This window comes from Macaca fascicularis, chromosome 11 (genome assembly GCF_037993035.2).
Source record: "Macaca fascicularis isolate 582-1 chromosome 11, T2T-MFA8v1.1".
Classification (NCBI taxonomy): Eukaryota; Metazoa; Chordata; class Mammalia; order Primates; family Cercopithecidae; genus Macaca; species Macaca fascicularis.
This window is the reverse complement of record NC_088385.1, coordinates 97,040,751-97,047,885: the sequence shown is the minus strand read 5'-3', so window position 1 is coordinate 97,047,885 and position 7,135 is coordinate 97,040,751. Positions and strand designations below refer to the sequence as shown.

The following is a 7,135-nucleotide window of genomic DNA, read 5'->3' as shown; positions in this document are numbered from 1 at the left end:
TGGCATATTATACTTTTAGAACAGTACTTTAAAGGCCCCAGGCATAATATTGATTATTTTCCAAACTTGTTTCACCTAGTTTGCATGCATTCTTCTTTTATCAAATGAATTTAGAAATGGAATGAATTTATTTTGCTTGTTTTAAGAGGTGATCTCATACAAAAATATGACAAATTCTTTAGGGTTTTCTATTAGAATCTAGCTTAAATGTAAACAGGACACATCACTGAAAGCTTTGAAATCAGTTATCAGGAACATCCTCTGCAGTATAATCCCAGTTAACTAAAAGTAAACTACCTTCTGCCCATGCCCTCCGATCCCCATCCCATTTTCCTCAATCCTAGTCCTCAACCTTGTCATTTTTCTGAATGTCTACTATGATCTTTAGATTAATGATGTTTGGAATGATCATGTAAGGACGTCATAACATCAGAGTCATCAAGAAAGATCAAGTAGCATTTAATAACCATGTTTCCAATGATAAGAAAGCTAATAACATTTTGTAATGCCAATTAAATAAGAAGTACGAAAATAAAAATAGCAATAGAACTCATTCTTAAACAACCAGAACTCCAGCTAAACAGAACAACCCATTTACCAAGAAATCTGGTTAATCATATTTCTAGTGCATTTCATATTTTAATTCACAAGGTCAGGCATATCCTGCTGTCCCTGAAGTTAATTTTGGGTTGATTCATGTATAAACAGGTATTACAGGGAAACCAGGCCAAGCGTTCCTGCAGAAAGCCAGTGGATTTTTATGTCTCCTCTGCCCACATGGAGGGAGGCAGGAGGGGATAGAGAATAAAATGATGCATATAGACCTCTGGGGTCAAACGTCAAGTTCTACGGAGGTTCAGTTCACACTGCTCCACTTATTCAACCCGACTACATCATAGCAAAGAGCACGATGCCATGAGCCAGATGTAAATACTCTATTTTGGAGCTGTCAGACATTTTTGGTGGTTCACCAGCCTGACCTTCAAAATCATGTTAGTGACATTTATTTCAAGCCTAAAAGTTTCATGGCAGAGAATTTAAACACTGTAAGCATAGAAGTGGTGAGCTCTTACATCAAAGTTCAAATATCTACTTAAAAACAAAAAATAAAAATAAAAAAATTTGGTCTTTCCACTTAATTTTAAAATCTGTTCTTTTATAATCAGGGAAAAGGGAAATAAAAAAGCAGAGAAAGTTGCCTTTTTATTTCATGACATCAAATTTTATGAAATTTAAAACTGAAGCTAGGGCACTAATCTTTTTTTACATATAAACAGGTTTCAAAAAATTAAAGTTTAGTTTTACAATGTTGATTGTTCCACATGAGGCAAGTTTTTTTTTTTTTCTTTTCCTGTATGTGTTTTCTATTTATTTTGTGTTCTCAAAAGCATCTAAAAAACTCGGTCATAAAAGTAAAGTATACAGTGTGGATTTTTTTCTAAATACCTCAAGTGTTTTTGTAGCCAAAACTGTCTGCCGTCTTTCCTTTGGAGAACCACGAACCCTGAGTTACCCTCTAAATGAGGCATACAACTATCTTTCTTCAGCGATGCCATTCTAGAAAATTAGGTTATATGTTGTCAGAGTAAACCATATAATACATTTGCAGGGAGAAAAAAAAAAAAAAAGACAATGTGGCCGGGCATGGTGGCTCATGCCTGTAATCCCAGCACTTTGGGAGGCCAAGGCAAGTGGATCACCTTAGGTCGGGAGTTCGAGACCAGCCTGACCAACATGGAGAAACCCCATCTCTATCAAAAATACAAAAATTAGCTGGGCGTGGTGACACATGCCTGTAATCCCAGCTACTCAGGAGGCTGAGGCAGGAGAATCGCTTGAACCTGGGAGGTGGAGGTTACAGTGAACTAAGATTGTACCACTGCACTCCAGCCTGGGCAACAAGAGTGAAACTCCACTCAAAAAAAAAAAAAAAAAATGACAATACATCTATACCTCAAGAAATGGAGGGTAAGCCCTCCCACAGATTTCTCCAAATATTTTGGCCTCTTCAACTCTGATTACACTTCCAAACAGGTCAACAGTAAACATGTAAGGACCTTCTAATGGTTCATATGTGCCAGTGTCCTTTTTTTTTTTTTTTTTTTTGAGACGGAGTCTCGCTCTGTCACCCGGGCTGGAGTGCAGTGGCCGGATCTCAGCTCACTGCAAGCTCCGCCTCCCGGGTTTACGCCATTCTCCTGCCTCAGCCTCCCGAGTAGCTGGGACTACAGGCGCCCGCCACCTCGCCCGGCTAGTTTTTTGTATTTTTTAGTAGAGATGGGGTTTCACTGTGTTAGCCAGGATGGTCTCGATCTCCTGACCTCATGATCCACCCGTCTCGGCCTCCCAGTGCTGGGATTACAGGCTTGAGCCACCGCGCCCGGCCATGCCAGTGTCCTTAAACAGTTGTATCTTGAGGAAAATATCTTGTCTTTATCTCCTTTTGTATCTCCCACAGACAGCGCTCCGCCAGGAAGTATTTAAGAAGTACTTGTTGAAGTAATTTTTCTTCAAAACCACAAAGCTACACACACACCCACATACATGATACAAAGTTGCCCTACGGAGATAGAAGGGGGCTATTTCGTCACATAGCAAGGATGATCCATCTAAAAGAAGGAAGCTCAAGGGCTGAAATTGAATCAAGAGGTACTTCTCCAGGCACTAAGAAACTGTCACAGTACTATCCATAGAGTGGAAAACAATGAAGTACTCGTTGACACTTGCACTTAACACCTGCTGGCCCACCCAGCTAAGTGGGCCAGCAGAGTAATGCAATTATCCAGGTGACTCATGGAAATAAGCCATTTTTAGCTGAAATATCTAAGCAGCTCAAGCTAAAGTAGGTTGTTACCTAGGTCATTCAGGCAAAAGCAGGTTGTTTTGTTTAAATTTTCTGGTGGTAGGGGAAAGCGTGGAGGCAAACTGAACAAGAAGTTCAGCAAGAAGCTCTTTCGAAACCTCAGAATTGCTGCTTATGACATGCCAGGTAGGCTCCATGTGATGCTGAAAGGAGAAGGAATTAACATTTTAGTTGTCTCTTATTCTACTGCATGCACATACAGACATAGTTTTAATGTGAAACCAGGAGCTTTTGATCTTTAGAAGAAATGACGTTTTATCATCAGCGATCAGTGAAAAGAACTCTCTTTTTTTTGATACAGGGTCTCACTCTGATGCCCAGGCTGGCATACAATGGTGTAATCATAGCTCACAGCAGCCTCAACCTCCCGGGCTCAAATGATCCTCCTGTCTCAGCCTCCCAAATAGCTAGGACTATAGGTGCAAGCCACCATACCTGACTAATTTTCTTATTTTTTGTAGAGGTGGAGACTTGGTATGTTACCCAGTTGGTATTGAATTCCTGGGCTCAAGTGATCCCCCTGCCTCAGCCTTCCAAAATGCTGGGATTATCGTCCTGATTATTAAAATTCTGACTGTTCAAGCACTGAAAGGTGCTTCAAAGACATCAGTTCATTTAACAATAGGTCGTGAGGCAAAAACCGTAGTAAAGTTTCTGGTCCTTGTGGAAAGAAACATTTAAGGCTGTGCTGTTCATGTTGAATACATCTGATGCTCATGAGTCTTTGCACATACTACCAAAAGGGGGATTGATGATAGTCACTGGGGGAATTCCGCGCTGGCATACAGCTTTCCCCTCTTAGGGTCTGCCAAACCTGTTTCTTTACTTGTCCATGCTATTTCCTGCCAGGGTTAGGAACCATTTTGCTTTTCTGGCTCTCTATGGCAGCATTGCTTGGACTTGTGTCTCAGTAGGATGCTCTATGTTTTATCTGCATGCTTTTCTCACTGCAAGCTCTAAAACCACAGGCTGCACCAAAGAAACCATTGTGCTTTTCCAGACCACAGCAAGCTCAGCTTCAGTGAAAAAGGACAGACAGTGATACAATAGGCTAGGGCAGTATGAATAAGCTGCTCCAAGGAATAAGGTCATTCAAGCTCTAGAGACATCTCTTGGCCACAGATCAGTTCCACTGTTAACCCCTTGATAGTTAGTGGTCCACAGTATAGACTCTGGAGTCAGGTTAGACAGACATAGGATCCCACTTCTTTCATTTACAAGTGAAATGACTTTTAAAAAGTTTCTTTAACCTCTCTAAACCTCATTTTTTTCATCAGTAATATCAGAATACCTATAAAAACAGCATTGATTGGTTGTTTGGAAGATCAGACGAGATAATGTCTGTAAAGCATTAAGCATACGGATGGGCCGGGCGCGGTGGCTCAAGCCTGTAATCCCAGCACTTTGGGAGGCCGAGACGGGCGGATCACGAGGTCAGGAGATCGAGACCATCCTGGCTAACACAATGAAACCCCGTCTCTACTAAAAAATACAAAAAAATAGCCGGGCGAGGTGGCAGGCGCCTATAGTCCCAGCTACTCGGGAGGCTGAGGCAGGAGAATGGCGTAAACCCAGGAGGTGGAGCTTGCAGTGAGCTGATACTCGGCCACTGCACTCCAGCCTGGGCAACAGAGCGAGACTCCGTCTCAAAAAAAAAAAAAAAAAAAAAAAAGCATACGGATGGTACATAATCCACTTTCCAAAATGGTGACTACTTGATCACTACCATCATCACTTCCTTCTCAGCGCTTTAGGACTTGTCCCACTTATTACTCCTCATGAACAGAATCTGCTCCCTGGAACATCGCAAAAGGAAACCCAGGTGAATCATTTTCCACTTTCTTTTGCAACCCCAAATTAAATTCATGGTACGACTGACATTCTCTAAGATATTTAACTAGTAGTAATATTAAGAAACCCAGGAATAAAATTCCTTCAACCTATAGTCTTCATCTTTTTTGGTGTTTTTAATCCCTCTGACACACTCATAGCCATTCATGAATTTGTATAGCCAGACTTGGAAAGGCTAAAAGACTAAAGGAAAGAGTTATCTTCAGTGACAAAACAAAGGCAAGTTGTACTGGACATTTAACTAATGGATTGGCATCCTGGGGATTGGAGTTCAGGTTATCAAGATGAGATAGAAGGAAGGAGAGAAGAAGGAGGAGGAGAAGGAGGAAGAGGAGAAGGAGGAGGGGAGGAGGAGATTCTAGGTAGTGACAGCAAAGAAGAAATTAGAATCCTGATTCCACTAGACCTACTTCTTAAAACAAGAGGGAGACGTGGTTGCCTAGAAAGCATCAATGTATCTAAAATGTAAGAGAGTATTTTATAACAAGACTGTCCTAGAAAATTTCGACTTGGGTGTTACTACCATTGCGACAACAAATCCTTTATATATATTAGAGTTTGGACTGCCTTTGTTTAATCTAGTATGAAGCCCCTTTCTATAAGACCTCCCTGTTCATTTGCATTGAGTCCCCATTGCTAGTTGTCTGAACCAGGTGTTCAGGTAACATTATTAGCCTTTAGAAATTTCACTTCTCTTTTAGAACTGAAAAATCTGTTATGTTTTTTATTTTTCTACATGGCAAACACATTTTGATATTCACCTCAGTTATATCACGGTTACATATCAGGGTATTTTTGATTTAAAAATTATCAGGTTACATTTCCGTTATTTGGTATTTGGTCACTGATAAGAGATCTGCCACTTCTAAATTCCAATATGACAGATAACTAAATCCAGCAGATTTGCTATTTATAAATTCTTACCTATCACAATGACTTCAAGCTAAGAAGAATGTGGTCCTTCAATTACATACAAATTATCTTCTCTACTATCTGCAAAAGAAATTAGAATAAAAATTAAATTGAAAAACTATGTCTTCAATTAAAGAAAAAAGCCCCAAAGGAAACTTACTTCTATAATCAACAATATAATGCTTTATTAAAATCCCATTAAGCTGTACTGTTTATCATGTTGCTCGCCTGCTTAAAGCCTTTCAACTACTCCCCCTTCCTTTCTGCAAGATTGTGATGCCCAGCATGATTTTGTCCCTCCATATCTCTCCAAACTGACATTTTGCCAATCTCTCCCATGCTTCTTCTCTCCCTTTCTCCAGCCACACAAGCCTTCATTCAATTCTACCAAAGGACTAAATCCCTTTCTACCCCAGGCCCTTTGCATGTACAAATATCTTTACTTAGGTGCTTACTTCTCAGATCATCCCATCCCCTACTTTTCCTTTACCCTATTGCACAGGCTCCTCGATCCTGTACTTACCCATTATAGTAGATGTTCATAATCACAATTAATCCACTATTGGAGTGCTATCTCTCTCCCTGATAGACTCAGATTTTCAAGAAAGTAGATACTTTATTCTTCATTACTGTATCCTCTGCTCCTAACAAGAAAGCACATAATAGGTGCTCACTAAAAAGCAACCAGCTGATGGAATAAATAATAGAAATTTTAGTGAAACCTATAACATTATATTGCCCACATTTACAACTTCTTCCTTGCTTAACTGAAAGTATCACAGCCCTTCTATGTAGCTGGAACTCTTTTATAGGTACCTAGAGGGAGCAAATGTCAATAGTCCTTTTTTTAAGTCCCAAAGGAAATGATTACTGTAACAGATTCTTGAGGGCAGAACTACCTTGACTCAGATCTGCTTCACATGAAAAGATCCCAGATTTTTATTAAAATTCCTTGGCTCTCTGTCTGTCCATTTCAACTGGAATTCTCTCTACTCACCTAACCAAGCCCATGAAAGATAAAACACTTGCTTTTCAAAGTTGAATGGTCATTTTTTTATCTTTATAAAGGAAAATACTGACAACTGAGAAACTGGTTCCTTATAAAATTCTTATCCATTTCCCCTCTTTCATTCTTTCTAAGTAGTTATGATGTCACAAATTCAACTCTAGTGTCCCATCAACTGCTATATCCAAGAACTAGAACTACTTTGCAAATGCTCAAATTATAGTGAACATCAGATAAAGCATTTGTTATCTCCTGTTCTCTATTTTTGGGGGCCATAAGTAACTGAGCACAAGCAGTGCTACCCACTGCAAGCAACAAAATTCATTCTGGAAGTTTGAATGTGGGAAGAAGAGTCTTGCAGTTTCGGGAATGTGCTAGTCACATAAGTTATCTTCTTAACAATCCAAGTTGACCAGAATATCATGACCAGCCAAGGTTCCTCTTGTGAACAGCATTTTCCCACCAAAATGTCTACTATACAGTGGTGCTATTATTTGCCATCC

The 7,135-nt window shown here is 39.9% G+C and overlaps 1 long non-coding RNA gene across 1 annotated transcript; it reads right to left on the bottom strand.

Annotated features, from left to right (window-relative positions):
- Nucleotides 1-2,854: 2,854 nt before the first annotated feature.
- Nucleotides 2,855-6,272, bottom strand: LOC107126835 (uncharacterized). Its single transcript, XR_001483760.4, has 3 exons — nt 6,150-6,272; nt 5,639-5,707; nt 2,855-3,006 (listed from the first exon to the last, which is right to left on the bottom strand). It is a non-coding gene; the product is annotated as an uncharacterized lncRNA (long non-coding RNA).
- Nucleotides 6,273-7,135: the final 863 nt, after the last annotated feature.